Raw genomic sequence first — 22,094 nt, 5'->3', positions numbered from 1 at the left:
CAACAAAACTATGGCATGTTATACATTTTCTGTTAGACAAACTATTCCTGAATTTGAAAATTCAAAAATTGCATTGAAAAAATTTGATGAAGAAGAAAATGAAGACTTTTGCAAGGAAGAGTATTTAAACTTTGAAGAGCTTAGTTTCGGAGAAGAAAAAACATTTAGAAAAAATTTTCGCAGTAGGTTGTGTATCTTTTACCGAACAATAAAAATTTTGTTCGGAAAATTTTTGTAAATGCTTCTTTGTCTCAAAATCTTCAAAATAGTGGATTTTTATCAATTTTTCATCTGGATTTTGCTTAAAAAAACAGTCACAACTTTTGACACATCTTTTTAGAAAATTTTCCGCAAAATTTAAAATAGTTCAATTCTTTGCGGACAGTTTGAAAAAACTTCGAAACAAAAAGGTTAATTACCCATTAAAACTTAGCACTTTTTATAAAAGAAGGTGATGCAACATATTATTAACGTCTTTTTAAAGTTCATAATGTAATTTTTGCAATTAAGTTCTTAATTACTCTTAAGGGATTTGATTAAAAAGCTATTCATAAAGGCAATTCTTTGTTAAAAGTGTTAAAGAATCTAAAACATAACTTTCATGTTCAGATACTAAAATCAATTTTCCGACTATGGTCAGAGCCCTTAAAAGGAGAACATATTGACTCTTTGGTTCGAAACCAAGAAATTTGGGTCGAGCTTGGGTTGGAGTTGGTACATGGTTTCGAGATCAACAACAAGATCAATGGGAATATTAGACCAATATATTCTGTTTAACTTTTTATGTTTTTTCCTGTTTCAATATTTATTTAAATTGACCCTCCAAAACTTCATCTCCCTCAGAAAAGGAAAAGCACGTTTCTTCCAACAAAAGGAAATCACTTTGATTCATGTGTTGAGTGCAACACTCTTTCTCCCCCCCGTGATGTCGAATAAGGTTATAAAACTTTAATGAATTTGCTTATGTGAACCATTATGCAACAACATAGACCGTATACCGAGTCTCATTAGTTTGCACCGTATACCTAAACCTATATGTGAATATCAATTAACTTCTATATTTCTTTTATTATATGTTTTTTTATATTTTATTATTTTTAGGAGTAGAGACCTAGTATATAATAAACCAGCTGCGCTGGAAGCTCCGGCTTAAGTGATTAAAAGATACAAAGGATGAGTTTTTTGAGATAAAATGCGTAGATACTAAAAACTAGATACTAAGAATTGTACAGTGTGAGCTGTCAGATCGAATCTGATGTGTGGCTGGACGTTATTATGGAGACACAGCCGTTCTATTGCAACAATTTTTTCATAAAATATAAAGTACGCAAAGTAGTATTCAAAAAACCTTGAGGAGTATGAACTTTTCCCTGATCTGTTTTGAATATAATCATGATATATTTAAAATTTTAAAGGACAAGATTAAGTCATCTTTCATCCATTCCCTTACTCGTAATCAATGGATTTATTTACGTTGATTTACATTTGTAGAGAAAAAAAACACATGATTTTCCAATAAACTAAGGGCAAACCAATCCAGACAACAGACAAGCTAATTTAACGATGTAGTATTTTTTGATCACTTTAAATCAAGTAGAATTTTCTTGAAAATGTTAACATCAGCAACCTTTCCAATAATCAAATTTTCAATGAAATCTTTAAATGACGGTAATGTTTTATCCACAGTAAAAGCAACAGTATAACGGTGAACTACCATCTGTGATTCGAGATCTAATGCATAATAGAAAAAGAGAGATTTCATTATGGAGCTAGAAGCACACTATAACGGTAGGCAATGATTTCAAATGGCAATGCAGATCGATTTTAAAACAAATGAAAGTTCACAGTATACAGTAGAGCTCTATAAAAGTATATTTATAATATCTATCAAATGAACTGGGCAAATAAACTTCATTTCTGAACTTGTCAAACGTTTTGGTACCTCATCTTGTGCGGTAATCAAATACATTTCAGTTGATAGTTCATAAAGTTTCTTCAAATTGTAAGCATCAACCGGTTTGTTTTCTGCAAAAATATGAGTCGCGTCTGCCGGGTAATTTGGGCTGTCCTTAGAAATGAATCTTGATTTCAAAAGCTCTTCTTTTTCATCATCTAGCTCACCTACACGAATTCGATTCAAAAGGTCAACAAAATGTATATCATCTCTTTGCCTCATAACTTCAGTTAATTCAGCCATTTGGAAACTTCTCCACAGTTCAAACCCGTATAATTCATCCATAAAGGAAGGTCTATCATGGGTTCACGTTTCTTATTTTCATTGCCATTATTGGGATCTTTTTTGAGAATAGGAACTTTGTAAATGGGATCCTTAAAACTAGGTGGAAGTTGATATAAATCACCACATAATAAAACTGACTTTCCAGCAAATGGCTTTTTCACATTAAATATATCCTGCAACCTTTGATCAATTTTTCTGAACAAACGATTAGGCATCATAGAAATTTCATCAATCATAATTACTTCAACACATGCAAGCTTTTTTTGCAAATTTGCTTGAGATGAACCACTCAATGAAAAGAAATGATCAATCCTGTATGAATAGTAGTTCCATTCACATTAATTGCTGCTACACCAGTTGGAGCAAGCACTAGAATTCTTTCTTTAGTTGGTTCCCCTTCTCTGTACATCAGAAGTTTAGACAAAGAATGATGAATGGTTGTGAGCAAATGGCTTTTCCTACAACTCCATCGCCGGTTAAGAAAATACGAAATGGCTCAATATTACCTGGTACTTTCGAAGAAAGGTTCTTTACAAAATCTCTTCCCCATTTGTGAACAATGTCAAATACTTCTCTTTGTACACCCCTGTGCCTGTGACCCAGTGGAAAATTTTTCCAAAAATTGCCCATTTTTTCACCCCACTGGAATCTTGTAGCTGAAAATGACCCCACTGAAAATAGCGAAGAATCCAAACATACCCCACTCAAAATGTTCTGATTTCGATGTACCCCAGTAGAAATTTCACATGAAAAGGGTCATCCCACTCGAAACTTCCCTTCTCTTATTAAAACCATACTTTGAAAGTGAAATACACAAAAAAAGCTCAAAATTTTAATTCTAAAGTATCAAAACTGTATAGCTGAGCATGCTGAAATTGTCGAAGTCATAATCTAAACATATGGTGTAAAATATATTCAATGTGTATGAAAGTCCCTCTTTTTGAATAAGGCAATTGCGAAAATGATTCGTAATCGGGAAAAATTGATGATAAAATTGATTAATATGAATGGCTGTATCTGTAATATAAAAACGAAGCATAAAAACTTTGAAATTGGTTTTATTTTCATTTAAATTTTTCAAAGTTACAAAATTTGAGGAGAAAAGGGAGTGATTTTAGCCAAATGAGAAAGTCGAAAATCAAAATTTCTTCTGTCGGCGCAAACCATGGTTGCGCCTCCTTAGTCACTGCCTCTGTCAGTAGCCTCAGTATCTCCGTGATAGTTTAGACTTTTGGACTGCATTTTGGAATACACCTTTCCCGTATTTCTCCATCGTTTTTTGGACAGGAGGTAAACAAACCCATTTTGTTTGTGATTGCTTAGGAAAAGGTGGTTTTTTGGACTTTTCTCAACTTCTATCGTACAGAATTTCTTCAAACTTTAGTATGCTTCTACTATCCATGATACAATATCACCCTCCAAATTTTTTTTCAAACAAATTTGGTCGTCAAAATATAGAAGACAAAAATTACTTTCCCCTAAGCAAACGCATGCAAAGTCGAGTTTATCCCTTGAATTTTTAACACAACGATGGAGAACAAGTTTTTCCGGGCGAAATCTGAATAACGGGAAAGGTGTATTTGATACCTCTTTATTGGGACATTTTACATAATGAATAGGACCAACAATAACTAGCTATTCTGCGCATACAAAGAATTGCCTAAAAATTTCCCTCACCCCAGTGAAAATCAAGGTTTAATTGGTCACCCCACTCAATTTTTAGAAAATATCTTGTACCCCAGTGAATTTCAGATTTTTCATAGCCTACCCCACTACGTGCTCGACACCCACTGGGGCACAGAGACAGGGGTGTATTTGTTGATGATTTAAAGATCTTATGCGCACATTTATTTCGTTGTCTGGATTCAATATGAATAGCCGCTCTAAGGCCAGAAGTGTCATTGTTACTTTCATCCTCTGACTCATCTTCATTGTTTTGATTTCTACTTTGAAGCTCTGCATTTGTATCGTCATTTTCCTGTTGCTCATAATCATTTATATTGAGTATCAAGTCAGTTCTGTATCGTTCTAAGGCATCATCTAACAAACCGGCATATGGTTTGATCAAAGCTCTATTCCTTTCCATAGTTTCCATAATACCAGGTTCTAGCAGCTTTGCAGTGTAAGTCTTACCCACTTCTGCCAACAATTCATTTTCATCATGAAATGGCAAATATAACATCAGGAGATGGTGTGCATAATCTTCTGGGTTCTTGTTTCCATTAGGTTCATAAAGGCGAAGGACTAGTGGAACTTTGCGACATTTAAGTTTACCTTTCATTGATCTTAATTTAATATTCTTCGGATAATTATTTGACGGATGATTAGATTCTACCAAATTATCTTCAAGCTGATTAGGTTGACAATCATTTTCACTGCATTCCTCGTAGACAACAGTATAAAACCTTGAAAACTCTGCATAGCACATTTCAGCAACGGGTTTGTAAATTCCACTTGTATCTTTTGGTCTATCACAATATCTATCCAGTATATCCTTTTTGAAGATTAAAGTACTATCTTCGGGTAATTGGCTGATTTCATCTTCATTGAGACACATTCTGAACCTTTTTTTTGGGACATTGGTATTTGCAAAGGTTACACCAGGGTAAAGTTTTCGAAGCCATAATTCTGACATAGTAAGATAGACAGCTTCTTGCACAGGTACTTCTCGCTTTGAAACATATGCGTGCGCAACAGATTTCATTTGCTCATACTTATCACCACCGTTTTCAAAGGCGTCTTGAACAGCTTGAGTCATAGCATGTGACACTTCATCTTCACTTTTAGAAAGATATGCACACATATAAGTTGCAGCTTTGTAATAATTAAACACTGGCTGAATATCTAGACTTGCCTGCCATGCTTTGAGTCCTTCAGTAAAGAAGTCGTTCACAAAACATGCATTTGTATCGCGCTTTAAGTAAATGTGAAAGTCTTCATCTTCAGACACTGAGAGAGCATATTCATATTCACTTTTTGGAATATCTAATTGAACCAGTACTTGATTGTAATTTTTTTCATCCGGGTTGGAAAAGTTTCTTTTGTCTGGATTAAGGTTGCTGTTAATATAATCTCTTACTTTAGATAAGACTTCTTTACTCAATGCAAGTATGGCTTCCTTTTCCTCGTGCGGCAATTCTAGTGGCAACGGCTCAGATACTATTGTTTTCTCAGAAAAGTATTTACCAAAATAAAATCTGCAAGGAGTATTTTTATATTTGCGACATGTTTTTGAATGGCGATGTAATTGATAAGTTTTTACAAGGTTAAATAAATCAGGATCTTCTTCTTGAGATGGTAAGTGAACTTTGATTATCTTATCATGAAACTCTATGTATTATATCTTTGTTTCTTTAGTTAGTACTGGTGCATTCATGATCCAAAGAAATGAATGAATGTTAGGACTACCACGAACTTGGAATTCGACATGGATAAGTGGTTTTACCAAGAGGGCCATCTAATACGATTGTTTTAAAAAAATACTTCAACTCTGTATTGAAAATGTCTAGCCACAAGTACAGGATTGCTATTTAACAATTCACATCTTTCATGATAGGAAAGATTGTCTATGAATTCATCAGTAACATTTTGACCCTTAAGTTTGTAAATAATAGAGATCAGCTCATTCCATCTAAGATCAGCGCAACTCAGGGTTTTAAAGATAGTTGGTGGTCCTAGTTGTTTAACCATGGCTAAAACTTCTTGTTGAAATTTTTTCCAATAAGCTGGTGTTCCTCTGATAGTTCTCATGAAGGCAAAAGCCTTATCATTTGCAATAAATTGCTTCACTGTTTCTTTGAAATTTTGACTAAACATGCACGCACTTAAATTAGAAGCAGAAACCTTTTTCATTGCTATATTAATTTGATTTGATAGTCTAAGTTGCTGAAGGACAGAACAGGCATAAAAAATGTAGTCTGGGTCAGATGCAAAGTTTTGCTTTTCATTCAAAAGCCTTTGATTAAAATACTTGGATGGACTAAGTTTAACATCGCGTTCGACTTTGTAACCAAATTTGCCTTTGGGAAATAAATAAGGATGAGCAAGCATCTCACAATTTTCATCGTACAGGATTGAAATAGGTGTTTCGCCTTCACCAGGTGCCAATGTTAAAATTTTATAATCAACTTCTGTATCGGTTTGAGCGTCAGACATGAGAGTTGTTTTATTTGCGCTTGAACAGTGAGCATCAAGTGGATTTGCAGCAGTTTCAAGCTCATCCAAAACAGAATCATCAGTTTGTTTTCCAACAGCTTCAGTAATATCCTCAGTAGAGACATTTTTATCGAATTCATTGTTTATATCAGAATTTGCTTCCTCCATAACATTTTTAGCATTTTCTACCATTGACTCATCATTAATGTTATTAATATCAATTTGTATATCATGATAGAGAGGATTGTTTTCTTTCAAATAACTGAGTATACGTTGAATGAAATCAGGCCTGATTGGTTCAAAAACAACATGTCCTCTATATTCTAATTTTCTTTTCAGTTTGACGATGAGCAGACCATTATCACTTGTACTTCTTGGTAATGTATTAGCAATATCTTCAACATCGATTGGCACATTACAAATAGACCCTTTAAGTTTTGGAGATTGGCCTTTAGGCATTATTGCGATCTTTTTGAATAAAATTCTGCGCGAAATGAGAATCTTTTCAAGCCTGCGAAGAGTATGAAATTCTCCTGGTAACTTATCAAGCGAAAGCTTGTTTTTGACAGATTGGCAAGGCAAGTCTCCTTTCTTAAGCTTGTTATGACATGTCTTGCAAATGTACAACTGACCATTAAAAGAAACAACTTCAGAATAATAATCTTCTTCTGGCATATCATACTTATCAGCATAATATTTGATAACAGTTTGTCGATAAAGACATCTGTTGCAACAAACACATATATAAAATAGACCTTCATTAACGAGTTTTACAAATTTCTTCACTAAATTGTCTTTGTGTACTTTCTTTCTATTTTTAGCTACCTTACCTTTTTTTTTATAATAAACTCTACCTTGTTTTTTAGTTTTTTCCTTGTGTTGGGAACGATAAATATTCTTATTTTCAATAAGCACTTCTTGGTTTTTCTGATAATATGTTTTATTTGTTTCGTTAAGTGTTTTTTTTACAATTAGTAGAATGATTTCCATCACCACAATCGTTTTTCTTTTTGCGGGTACAATTTCTCAAAAATGCTGAAAAGTTATGCTGCAATATATTTTTCAGCTCTTCTCTCAAACCGCAAATTTGAACAAATTGGATTTCAAAGTGAACACTCTCATTTTCCATTTCTACTAAATAAAAACATTGGATATATTTTTCAAGTTCAAAAATATTATCAAATTTTAAAAGACATGACTTTCCATTTGATGGTTGAAGTAGGCCACGTTCATTTCGATTATGAGAGTCAAAGATGAAAGTAGCCTTGAGTTCGACTCATAATTGCTATAGTGAAATTTTTAATAATCATTAATGCATTGAAATCTAGATTTTCAGAGGAACTAAAAGGGATACGAAGTATTGGATAACCATCAATAAGTTTAGCTTCACCATTCGTATAATTCAAAAAATTGATGTTAGTTACATTGCCGTCTGTTTCGATGAATCGCGGCATTTCATCAACAGAAAGATAACAATTAGTGTTTAATTGTTTGTACAACTTATCTCCTTCAATTAAGATTGTGTCAAGGTCTGTTATCTTCCAATTAGAAACGTGCCGAAAATTTGACCAAAAAAAAGCATACAGACAATTTCAAAACTGAACGGTTGGGGGCGTAGTTGAAAAAGACGAATTGGGGGACATGTGTCGAAATACAGGTCTGAATAGAAGTCACGTGTCAAGCTCGAATCCGATTGGAGTTGCTAATGAATTCAATCGTCTTTTTTTTGGGGGGAGGGGGCATATTTCTATCATCAACAGACGGCTATTAGGTACCCGAGAGTAAATCGCTAATAATCAAAAAAAAAAAAAAAAATCATAAATCAAAAATAAATCAAAATCTCGAACACAATTTTCAGAGTGATTTAACCCTGGCAGGAAGCGACCCCAATTAATTTTACATTTTGAGTCTGATTCTGCCGGTAATTTGAGGGATGATGGCTTGCTGATTATTGATGTTGGGTCTGGCGCTGAAAATAACGATATCATTGTCCAGTATTGAAGTGTGACTGTCGATTCCATTTTGATATCTGTTCTTCTCCCGGGAATATTCTCGCGGTATGTCCAATTCTTTGGCAGCGATAACATATAGGTTGTCCATCGGTTGTTCTGTGCTCAGTGAATGTTTCCAAAACTTTCCTCATATCTCCCACGTATTGATCTTTTTCGTCGACGACGGAGTCTCTCACTCGGGCGAATCGGACTGCTTCATTGTATGTTATCGGTTGGTGCAGTTGTACATGGCTTTTGAGACCTCCTTGCAATCCATTCACAAAAACATCTCTCTTGGCTCCCTCATTGATCTCCAGTTCGGCTGACAACGATCCAATCTTCTCTATTCAATCTTCAAGTGACAAAGATTCTTGTTTCAGAGAGTAGAATTTGTTTCTTTTGAACCAAGATTCCTCGGGTGGTTGAAATTTTTGAATGATGTTTGAATGATCTTAAGATTGTCTTTAAACCCTTTCGGTAATGAGTCGTAGAATCTTGATGCACGGTCCTTGAAAGCCAACGGGAGAGCTTCTAGTGTTCTTTTATCTTCCCATTGATTGTAAGTTTTAACTTATTTTGCACATGTTTGAAAAAGTTTACAACATCTTCGCTCTCTTTGCCAAAGAACTTTGGGAGCTTTTCATCTCGTCCTTTATTGGTTGACAGCTTTTTGAGAAACTGGAAAAACTTTTCATCTTCCTCTTCTTTGATTTGCTCCTCTGGTTATCTTGATGATGGGTACAAAAGTGTTAGTTCATCTCTTATCCGGGGTTGAAACCAAGCTTTCCTCTGGCAATCTTCGTCTTTTGGTCGGTCGTAGGTGAAGGTGGAATCTCGACAGTTCTGCATTCCACCTAAAAAAAGTAAGAAAGAAACCGAGAAAAATCTGCTCTGCATTGATTTATTTTTAACATGTCGAAAAACTTTTGTTATTATTTTCAAAGAGAGAAGCATAGCGAAACCGAGCCTCCATCTGAATTTACTTAGATTTCATGATCAGATAGGAGTTTCTCAGATGAAAGAGGAGTGCAGAATGAACTTGAGACAAGTAAAGTTCCCTGAGAAAAGTTTCTCTTACAAACACCATAATGAATCTTCCAGTGGCATCAATTTCAAAAAACAATTGAGCCGTTATTTAGGTACCAAAAACAGAGCCTGTATATGCTTGAACAATACCGTAGTTATTTTAAGCTTAGATTTCTGTAATGTAAAGCCCAGAGGGCGAGTTATCTATACTTATACACGCAAAAGCTTTGAAGATCGGGGTGACTTTCAGCATCCGGAAGGTTTACATTACGGAATTTTGGGAGACCGCGTCAAGAATTTTGCATTGGTAGGTCGGCTAAACCTGCCCACTCCTTTGGGGCTTTAGCGTGGAATATCAGATAAAAAGGCTAGTGGTCAAGCTAAAGAAAGTGTATATGAATGGTGGAGGATATAACGATTTTCAGTGATTTTTCCCCCGGACAAGCATCAGTTGACCCCCCGGACATCAAAAATTACCCCTGGACGAAGTAAAATTACCCCCGGACGAAGTAGAATTACCCCCAGACGAAGTAAAATTACCCCCCGAACAAGGCAAATTTTGACGAATTTTTACTAACCCCGGACAATATATCCTCCATCCCGGGTGTACAAGCATTTTCTGGAAGAGCCCATTTCAGCCAAAGCATAACATAAGCCCTGGGGATTTACAAATTTTAAGCGCACTCTTACATTATATTTTTTTATTTTCAGTATCCCGTAATCTTGTAACCAGCAACTCCCCAAATCGCGACTACAATGCTTCCCTAACTCTTCAAAATATACAATCCGGGAATTTCATGCAGCGCTAGAGATTTATCCATCATTTATCCATACCTTTCATTGAAACAATTATAATTTGAGTGCGTTTTTAGCAAACTCCAAAGACTTACAAAGATTTAAGGGTTAGATTTAAGATTTTGGCGTAGAGTTCCAGTCTCCAGATACCCCCTAAAAAGAGGTCTTCAAAAGAGCTCATAAAAAAAGAGCTCATAAAAATAGAGGTCTTCAAAAGAGGTCTTCAAAAGAGCTCATAAAAAAAGAGGTCATAAAAAAGGAGGTCTTCAAAAGAGGTCTTCAAAAGAGCTCATAAAAAAAGAGCTCATAAAAAAATAGCTCATAAAAAAGACGTCTTATGGCAGCTATGGCGTTCCATAATCATGCCTTATTTTTTGGTTATGATATCAATTTTTATAAAATGCACCATTCCGTTTAGACCCTGTTTTTTTTCGACATGTGTCCCCACATCGTTTTTTTTAACAATGCACCCCATGTCCCCCCACGTACTGATGACTTTTTGTCAAGAAGTAATCACGTTCACACGATTATATTGATTAAATAATTTCTAATTTCTATTTTTTTTATGCGAAAGCAAATAATTAATTGAGAATGAGGAAGATATTATACACCACATTAGTTTAATTTTTAACTTTTACAACTTTTTACGTCATTACAAAACCAATATTTAAATTTTTTTCTAATTTTTGTATTTTTTTGTTTGAACCTTATATGGAGAAACCATTGTAATTAAAATTTCGAAAATTCCTATAAAAACCGACGATTTTTTCTAAAAAATCAAGTATCTAAACAAATCAAGACTCGGATTCAACACAAAAACGCTGTCTAAACGATCGCGAACCACGGCTCACGTGCATCATAGAATTCATCAATTTAAAGAAGAAGAAGAAAATAAAGGAACCATTGAAAATTCCCATTCTGAAATGGACGAACAAGAATTGGACCAAATTGAAGAAGAGGAATTAATTCCAGTTTCTAAACCATAACCTAAGAAAAAGAAGATCGAAAAGCTACGTGTTCCCAGCCTTCGAGCATCTCTACAGTAAAGCAACAAATCCAATTGGAAGAGGATAATGGATACGCGCAAAGAAATATGTTGAATGCCAGAGCAAGTAAGGGTAGTAAAAGTTTAGTTGTGTCAAGAGAAACTTCTGCTTTTGATGTCGACGCAATCAGTCCTATTGACTTTCGTGACGCCCCTGGACAAGTTATTTTGAAGAAAAACGCTTTCCAACTCAAGCTTAAGGCCGTTTGTGTGGGTGCAAATCGGGTTAACTTCTCAAAAGATAAGGACCCCAAATGTCAGGAGGAGATTGTCTTGGATATAAAGATGATCTCGTCCGCAGGTCTAACGATGAAAATGGTGTGCCTGATGAAATTGATTTCAAAGATATAGAATTCAGAATTTATTTACCAAAAAGATTTCAAGACCAATTTGATCTCTCATTTCTCATTGGAGCTCTGGTTCTTGTACCTGTTCAATGAATTGAAATGGATAAATGAAAATAACAAAGACAAGTCCAGTATTTCTTTAATGCTTTTTCTTAACAATCGACCGTGTTGTGAAAAAATTGGTATGTCAAAGGAGGACTACACCCTTCAATTGAAGAATTTGAAGCTGAGGCTGAGAAAAATAGTTTAAACGATTATGTTCCAACTGGGGTTTTTTTGCCAGCTGTCTTTCTTACATGGAAGACTTTGCAAAAAAGTTTTACAAACGTGAAACACATATAACCGATAGAATTCACGGACAAAAATATAATAAATCATTTTAACATTATTGCATAGCATCGTGTTGTTTTTGTATGCAATTAAAACATTACTTATTTTATGGTTTTACAGATTTTGTTTATTAATGGATGTAATTTAATGTTTGTTTTTTGTTTTTTTATTCTCTTTTAATTGATTTTTTCAGAGCAAAGAGTCGATTCGCTTGCCAAGGCCTTCAATCTTGCAAAGAATTCGATCAAACTCAATCAACAATGTGCCTCGATGCTATGAATATCGTTGAAAAGATTAAACTCGATAGAGAAATTCTAGAACAGTTGATTTTTTCGAATTTTTTTATCTTCGATAATAGTGTTTATGATGACAACGCAAATATGCTCATACCGCTCAGTTCGTAATTGTCTTATACACGAAATGATATTTTTACATTTTGGGAAAGCCGAAGAAACTATCATAATCTAAGATTAGACAAGGCAGAAAACGAATGCAATTTTTATTTGATACTTTTGGTGGAAGATTATCATTGGAAAAATGACTATTCTATAATTCCTTTGGATGAGCAGTTCGAAATGATTTTGGATAGTTTGCGATACCGTTCAGATCTTTATTATAACTACACTGGTTTCTCAAATGATCGTTATTTTGAATGCGAGCCCTCAATATTTAATACTTTGTTTTATTCGAGTTTGGTTCCAGTTCATGATAATCATTGTTTGGTTGTTACAGATAATTTTTTATTGAGTGTTATGAATGAAAGGAATTTGGGGGGGGGATATAATAGAGCCAATCGAATTTTAAAATATATGTATGGTATTGATAATTGCTACAATGTAATCTCAAAATCTCAAATTTATGATTTTGTTTCTTTAACAAACACTAAGGAAACTCTTATAGGTTTACAATTAAACCAGAAATATCTTTGTATTTTGCAGATTAATAATAAGCATTTTCAACTATTATATTCATTTGATTTTATAAATAATAGAAGACATTGCTTCACTCTTCAAGTGAGCAAATCTTTGTATATAGAAGATTATTTGAATTTATTTCAGAATGACGTGGGCAATGATGAGAAATTGTTATGTGAAAGTGGCTTAGAAATTTTATGTATTGATAAATATTCTTCGGCTAACAAAGGGCGTAGAGTTTTGTCGTTACTTTCAAGTTGTTATTTACGATTATTGAACTTGATAGCTTTTCTAATTACTTTTTTTGTGGCGAAAGTTTAGTTTCAGAAATTTTTGAGGAGTTGAGTGTTTATGTTTATACGCGGTTTTTTATGTAGCCAGTAAAGTTGGAAATGATTTTGATGCAGCGTACACTATTTTGTTTACCTGCATCGTGCTTTCAGATAAGGGTTTTTGTTTTAAAAAAGTGTCTTGAATGTGGTGCAGAGTTTTCTTGGCATTTTTTCTCACTAAGAGCGCCAAGTCTTATGTGAAACAAGTTACACAATGTAGAGCGAAATTACATGTAAATAAATACATACCTGACTACGATGGAGAGGAATTAATGTTTGGTAAGTATATAGATAATTTTAATGTTGTAATACTAATTTTTTTATTTTTAAGACGTGTATCACCACCATGCATTCACCACTTCAACGATTATGAAAGTAATATTTGCAAACCTTTATTTAACGTTGGTATTTTTGTTGTAGGTAAATTTACATTAATCTAGGTTTAGTTTTTTTATATGTTTGTAAATTGTAAAACAATTTGTTTGGAGAAAAAGAAAATATTACATTTGCGTCTGGCTTTGTGTATATAAAAAAACCCTTCTCACGTTTTAGTACTTTGATCATTTTTTTTTATTAATCATGCATGTTTATTTATATTTTTCAGATATCAAAAGAAAAAAAGACATTAGAAATAGAAAATAAAAAAAAGGGAAAAAAGGTGAAGAGATACAACAACGATCGATTGTTTTGGTTTGATTGTTTCTGATTTTTCTTTTTAAGAAATGGCAAAAGAAGTAAAGTGTGTACTTCAGCGAGACTTTCAAAAGTCGAGAAACATTAAAAAAGTATTTCATTGAGGAACACCGTATTCCAAGAAACAACCAGTCACTTGCAGCGAGACATTCAAAAAGTATTTCATTGAGGAACATCGTATTCCAAGAAACAACTAGTCACTTGGCTGGTATGTCAAGTTATAGTGGAAGAGAGGTTGATGCTAAAAGTTTTGAGACCATGTTGAGGCTTTTGAAGGTCTTAAAACAAAAAGCAACTAAATACACTTTACAAAGAGAAAAGGTGAAACTTGACTCGAACAAAATACGACACATGTTTGAAGCTTACGAGAATTTCGATGCGGCTGACAGTGTAGATTCTGAAACTACTATTGAGAGTGAAAGAATCAACAGATCCTCTGCTGTGGCTTGGATTCTTTACTACTTTAATGCGTTTATAAATAACGATGTAAAAACTTTGAGTGAAAAAGAGACCAATAACATTGTCACATTCTATTCTCAAGAGGAACGACATTATGCAAAATGCACTCGAGTCAAAATTGAACAGGAAGATAATAAAGAACTTGATTTTAACGGTAAAATGAAAATCTATGTTGGCATCGCTTCACCCTTGGAAGTCTTTATGAACTTGTCAAAAGTTTTATTTAAGACGTTTTTTTCTGGAATTTCAAAATCCCAAAACAGTTTTCCAATATTCTTTGAAATAAATAACTGCAGAATTTTCTAAAAGCGAAGACACAATGGACAACTTTGCTTATGGAGACGGTTATAGTACTAACTACGAATGAATATTTTGAAGATTGTGCGCAACGTAAAACTACCAGATAATATTCTGTACTTGTTTCTGGTCCTGTGGCTAATATTAAACGTCTCTTTAGTGACGGCCTATTACGATATACGATATTAATTCGTTTGGATCTATTTCCAGACATTTCAAGGGAAGAATCGACTCAAGCGAAAACAAAACAGAATACATAACAGAACATGAATTTAAGATAGACAAAAAAAAATTCAAAATCCTATTCAAGTTGTGCTATGAACAAATTCAAATAAATCACGAAAACAAGTCCAAGACTCGACAACGTATTCAAAAGATGTTGAAAGGACATATTGCGTCAAACTCCAAAAAAATCAATTTAGAATCTTATCCAAATTTGAACAACGACGATTTAATTACCATAAGAACATTTTCCAAACAAGTAATCACCATAATGAATTCAATGACAAAACAGATCAAAGAACATCAAAAATCATACAACCGAAAGCCTTCAAAAAAAAGAAATACTAACTTTATCTTCTGAAGAAGACGAAACTGATTTTGATTGTAACGAAGTGTCATCTTCAACACATCCAGCACCATCAGTTACAGCAGCTAGAAAGTCACTTTTAACAAATTCCAAAAATGTTGGACCAGTGAAAAGAAAATGTGGGATAAAGAATAGAATGAAAATAATGCTACATCAACAAAGAAAGCAAAAAAAGTCGTCAAAGAGCCAGCTTAAACACCAATCAAATTTTCTGGAGAATAAATTCAAAAAGTTATTTTTAAGAAACATAACTTAAAGAAAGCATCCAAAGCAGAAACCAAATAAAAGAGAGTGAAGAGCATAAATTTAGAAAGCGTAGAAAGAAAAGACGATAGCCAAGAAATAGAAAAGCATAATGATGAAATGGTAAGTTTTATCTTGGTAATTTTTTTGATAGCCTGTTTATTTCAATATGAAATTCATATTGAAATAATAATTCATAATTCATACCTAACCATATGTTTTATGATATTTTAAACAGATCGATGACCAAAAAATGAAAGAAGAAACTAACCAACCTTCGTTTCACAATCGTGTTGATAAAATATTGCAAAGCACTCAAAATACTCGAATCATTGAGGATAGTGAAATAAAGTACCGGAAAAATTACCAACATTCTAAAAAACTGGTCATACCAAAACTAAAAGTTCCTTCTACATCAACAAAGAAAACGAAAAAATCCATTAAAAAACCAGCTGAAGCATCCATAAAAATTTGGAGAAAAAATTCCTAAAGTGTTTTCTGAGTGAAATGATAGAAACTTGCCCCCCCCCCAAAAAAAGACAATTGAATCCAATAGCAAATCAGATTCGAGCTTGACACGTCATTTCTATTCAGACCCTGTTCTTCGACATATACCCCCCCCTTCGCCTTTTTGAACCATGCCCACGCCCCTAAAAAAGAAAAAAAAAGACGTGACTTGAATTTTTTATTTTGAAATGTGTGGGGACAATATTTTTTATTCAAGATTTTTGAATTCTTTTAAACAATTTTGAGAAAAATTTTTTTGGTGAACACATCTTTTATTTAGGGTCCGATATATCATGATTACCATTCTATTTTTCCTCGTTAATTATTATGGCCTTAGCTGTGTTTATATTTCTTTATTTTTTGTCCCGTATGTTACAAACTTGTTAAAATATTTTACGCAATAATTCATTCCAATGTATCATAATTACCATTTTATTTATCCATTTTAATTATTATGGCCTTATCTGTGTTTGTATTTCATTTATTTTTTGTCCTGAAAACCGAAAAAAAGTATATTGTTATTTTTTTTTTGAATGGATTAAAACATTTTTCTGTAAATTCCAAGATATTTTACGTTTTACATTTTAAAGTTGAATGGCTTCGCAAAGTTCCACACCAAAAACGTTATCCGCCACAATTCACCGATTGATTGGTAGAGAGAATATTCTTGTGAGAAGAATAAGATGCATATTATGTATAACTTTGAAAACAGACACGTGTAAGTTGTTAGCCATAAAACTCTTTAACCTTCAAGGTCAAGAAATATCACATAGTTGTCCATTTTATTTTGGTCCGATTGACAATCTTACTTCCGTTTGTGTAGATTGCCATTTGGATGTCGAACGGTGATGATGCAATGTACTTGTAAGGTAATTTTATGTAATATTTGGTCATTGATGTAAAAAACCTGAGAAATTTTGTAGTAATCATTGTTGCAAGTCTTTCTTTAGCTTCTTTATATTTATATACATTTTTTTATAATTGTAATCAGTCATATAATTAAAAGGAGTAATATGAAGGAGTAAAAAAAACCCAAAGGGCTCAAACATAACACTTACATTTGAGAAACAGAAAGGGGGAAATGGTCAATCAGAATGTAATTTTCGAAGCAGAATTCGATTGATTTGCTCAAAGATCCATGATGAAATATTTCTATTTATTTTTTGTCCCGTATGTTACGAACTTGTAAAATATTTTACGCAATAATTCATTCCAATATATCATAATTACCACAACTGAAGAAGTTTAGCTGTTGAAACTGCAATCTTTTTGAAAATGTCGTCTCACGCAAGCAACTACCGATATGCTGTCGAGCTAGGGACCTATCAGACATGTGGAGGAACTTCCTGCGAGTTGGTGGTGATCAAATTGTTCGGAAATTCACTCTGAGGTCAGAGTTGAGGTGAGTAACTTACTTCAATTTAATAATCTTTTTAAATTTTATCCAGTATTTCTACCTACGTTTTACAACAACAATCACTCGTAATATAAAATACTGTATAAACTCAACAGGTAATGGCTTAAATTTTCTATTGTTTACCGTCTAGATCGGTCAAAGCCGTCGCAATCAATTTGTTGAAGCGGGTCCACAGTGTGAGCGATTAACCTTGAAGGTCAAGAAATATCACATAGTTGTCCATTTTATTTTGGTCCGATTGACAATCTTACTTCCGTTTGTGTAGATTGCCATTTGGATGTCGAACGATGATGATGCAATGTACTTGTAAGGTAATTTTATGTAATATTTGGTCATTAGTGTAAAAAACCTAAAAAAATTTGTAGTAATCATTGTTGCAAGTCTTTCTTTAGCTTCTTTATATTTATATACATTTTTTTATAATTGTAATCAGTCATATAATTAAAAGGAGTAATATGAAGGAGTAAGAAAAACCCAAAGGGCTCAAACATAACACTTACATTTGAGAAACAGAAAGGGGGAAATGGTCAATCAGAATGTAATTTTCGAAGCAGAATTCGATGGATTTGCTCAAAGATCCATGATGAAATTTTTCTATTTATTTTTTGTCCCATATGTTACGAACTTGTTAAAATATTTTACGCAATAATTCATTCCAATATATCATAATTACCACAACTGAAGAAGTTTAGCTGTTGAAACTGCAATCTTTTTGAAAATGACGTCTCACGCAAGCAACTACCGATATGCTGTCGAGCTAGGGACCTATCAGACATGTGGAGGAACTTCCCGCGAGTTGGCGGTGATCAAATTGTTCGGAAATTCACTCTGAGGTCAGAGTTGAGGTGAGTAACTTACTTCAATTTTGAATGAATTTGCTGTTATTGATAATCTTTTTAAAGTTTATTCAGTATTTCTACCTACGTTTTACAACAACAATCATTAATAATATAAAATACTGTATAAAATCACCAGGTAATGGCTTAAATTTTCTATTGTTTACCGTCTAGATTGGTCAAAGCCGTTGCAATCAATCTATTGAACCCGTCCACGATATGAGTGATGAGGCTGCTCGTACAGCGATGGGGACAGCCCATCTTGGGGTTTATGAATTTACATCAGCAACCCTGGACCGTGAGCACCTGGAGATCTCATGGTAGATGGAGGGGAACCTCTTCAATGTAGCTGCAGGTGCTGGAGGCTTCGATCCGCCTCCCTGGAACAGGTGGTTTGTGGATGCGATCCAAAACATCCACGAGGTAGTGGATGATACAGTAAGAGATTATAGGTTATCGGTTATACAGTATGGTTACAGTACGTTAAATACAATTTTTTTAATTACTTACAGGAAGAGGCTTTCCATAGCAGAAGCGGTCAATGAGAAATGTACGGACAAAGGCCAATATCTGTTACCAGAATTAGAACTAACGACATTCCGTTCACAGCTATAAAAGCTGCGGAATTAGACAACGAAGACGGAGTTCGAAAGAGACATTATGGGAGTATGACCTAATTTCACTTAGATATTTCATAGAACTAAATGCTTTGGAAATATTATTATGAGTTGAATTAAGAATATAAATTGATCGATGGTACGATACCATAAACAATTTAGATTACTGATCTCTCCGCTGACCATTCTCCCCTCTTTTAGCCCAGTCATTTTGTTATAATTGTAATCAGTCATATAATTATAAGGAGTAATATGAAGGAGTAAGAAAAACCCAAAGGGCTCAAACATAACACTTACGTTTGAGAAACAGAAAGGGGGAAATGGTCAATCAGAATGTAATTTTCGAAGCTGAATTCGATGGATTTGCTCAAAGATCCATGATGAATTTTTTCTATTTATTTTTTTTTTCCCGTATGTTAAAAACTTGTTAAACTATTTTACGCAATAATTCATTCCAATATATCATAATTACCACAACTGAAGAAGTTTAGCTGTTGAAACTGCAATTTTTTTTAAAAATGTCGGCTCACGCAAGTAATTACCGTTATGCTATCAAGCTACGGGACCTATCAGACATGTGGAGAAACTTCCTGCAAGGAAGTGTTGAGGTGAGTAACTTACTTCAATTTTGAATGAATTTGCTGTTATTAATAATCTTTTTAAAGTTTATCCAGTATTTCTGAGCATTCTCCCCTCTTTTAGCCCAGTCTTCAGAACTAAGAAGAATAAAGCACTCCAATCCAAACAAAATGAGAAAAAGGTGATAATCAATGGAAGAAGGAAATGTTTCGATTTGATGAGTGCCGAAACGTTTATGCGGAACATTGGACAACTTCAGAAGCTCTACTTCAGACATCGCAAAGCACCACCCATGTGGACAGGTGGCTGTGAGGAAAGATATGTCACTAAAACACTTGGGGGCATGTGTTGAGGGCAACAATCTTTCTTGCCCCCGTGATATCAAATCACGATTAAAACCAAAAACCCTTCCCTTCGGTTATAGAATCTTAACCCTTCTTAATTTTGTGAAATCTTGACCCCTTAATAAAGTTATAAAATTTTAATGACTTGAATATGTGAACCATGCAACAACAGGAAACTTATACCGCGTATACAGAGTTTCATTAGCTCGCACCGTATGCCTGAACCTAAAAGTGAAAATCTTTATATTTCTTTTGTTATACTTTTTTTTATATTTCATTTTTGTAGGAGTAGAGACCTAGTATATAAAAATGTCAAATTTGTTCTTTATAGGTAGGCAAGTGAAGTTATTTCAGTCTTCGTCAAATATTCTGACAATATAGGTGTAAATTTTTCTTTTATGATTCTATTATAATCAGAGCTAACGAACCGAGTGATGACAAGAAAATAAAAACTATTAAAAATATACGATTTTCAACACTAAAGTGATTAACATCGTAGATGAAACCTAATTGAACAAAAAAATGAAAATCTATTATTTAAGAGCCAAAAAACCGAGTGATTTCCAAATTCCGAAAATTATTGGTAAACACTGAAATCTCCACGGGTTAAAGACTCAATTTAGACTAGCAAATGGTTAGATTAGCGAACGGTATAAATAGAAATGAAATTTTGAGCTTGACAAACTGAAGAAGTTCAGCTATTGAAACTACAATCTTGTTTTGAAAATGTCATCCCACGCAAGCAACTATCGATATGCCGTCGAGCTAAGGGATTTGACCGAAATGTGGAGGAACTTCCCGCGAGTGGGCGGAGACCAAATTGTCCGTGAATATACTCTGAGGTCAGAGTTAAGGTGAGTAACCAATTTCAATTTTGAATGAATTCGCTGTTATTAATAATCTTGCTAAAGCTTATCCAGTATTTTTACGTACGTTTCGCAACAACAATCACTTAAAATGTAAAAATACTGTATATACTCACTAGGTAATGGATTAAATTTTCTATTGTTTACCGTCTAGATTGGTGAAGGCCGTTGCGGTCAATCTTCTAAAACGGGTCCACGATGTGGATGATGATGCAGCCCGAACAGCGATGGGGACTGCCCATTTGGATTTATATGAGTTCACATCAGCCACCCTGGACCGCGAGCACCCGGAGGTCTCCTGGTACATGGAGGGGAACCTATTCAACGTAGCTGCGGATGCTGGAGGCTTCGATCCGCCTCCCAGGAACAGGTGGCTGGTGGATGTAATCCAGAACATCCACGAGGTAAGAAAACCAGAATTAATTTCAAAATACAGTAAGAGATTATAGGTTATCGGTTATACGGTGTGGTTACAGTACGTTAAATACAATTCTTTTAATTACTTACAGGAAGAGGCTTTGCTGGGCAGAACCCGTCGATGAGAAATGTGATTATAAATGTATTATAGGTTCAATTTATACTTTTTCTTTATGGTGAATAACTATATGAAAAAATGTCAAAACTGAGAGGGATGTACCATCTCTGCAAGGAAAATTGGCCTAAGAGAAAATAAAAATTATGTCCTTGGAAAATCACTTTTATCAACACTGAAGTGATTACCATCGTAGCTAAAACCTATCTCAGTAAAAAATGAAAATCTATTATATTCAGAGCTAACGAACTGAGTGATGACAACAAAAGAAAAACTATTAAAAATATACGACTTTCAACACTAAAGTGATTAACATCGTAATTATAACCTATTTGAACAAAAAATGAAAATATTTTATTTCAAAGCTAAAAAACCGAGTGAAAAGTAAAACCATCAAAACTATACGATTTTCAACACTGAAGTGATTAACATCGTAGCTAAAACCTATCCTAGTAAAACATGAAAACCTTTTATTTCAAAGCTAAAAAAGCGAGTTATGATAAAAAAAATTAACCTATCAAAATTATAAAAATTATACGATTTTCAACACTGAAGTGATTAACATCGTAGCTAAGACTTATTTGAGCAAAAATTGAAAATCTATCATTTTAGAGCTAAAAAAACGAGTGATGACAAGAAAAAAAGTCATCAAAATTATACGATTTTCAACACTGAAGTGATTAACATCGTAGCTAAGACTTATTTCAGCAAAAAATGAAAATCTATCATTTTAGAGCTAAAAAAACGAGTGATGACAAGAAAAAAAACCATCAAAATTATACGATTTTCAACACTGAAGTGATTAACATCGTAGCTAAGACATAAGACATGAGCAAAAATGACTGCGTTTATTTTAACACTATATAAAACGTATAAAACGGTTATATAAAGCTAAAAAGCGTCTGTAAAATTTACAATATGTGGATCATCATGAACAATAA

Source organism: Clytia hemisphaerica, unplaced genomic scaffold (genome assembly GCF_902728285.1).
Source record: "Clytia hemisphaerica strain Z4C2 unplaced genomic scaffold, Clytia hemisphaerica genome assembly, whole genome shotgun sequence".
In the NCBI taxonomy this organism is placed as follows: domain Eukaryota; kingdom Metazoa; phylum Cnidaria; class Hydrozoa; order Leptothecata; family Clytiidae; genus Clytia; species Clytia hemisphaerica.
Note: the sequence above shows the minus strand (reverse complement) of the source record.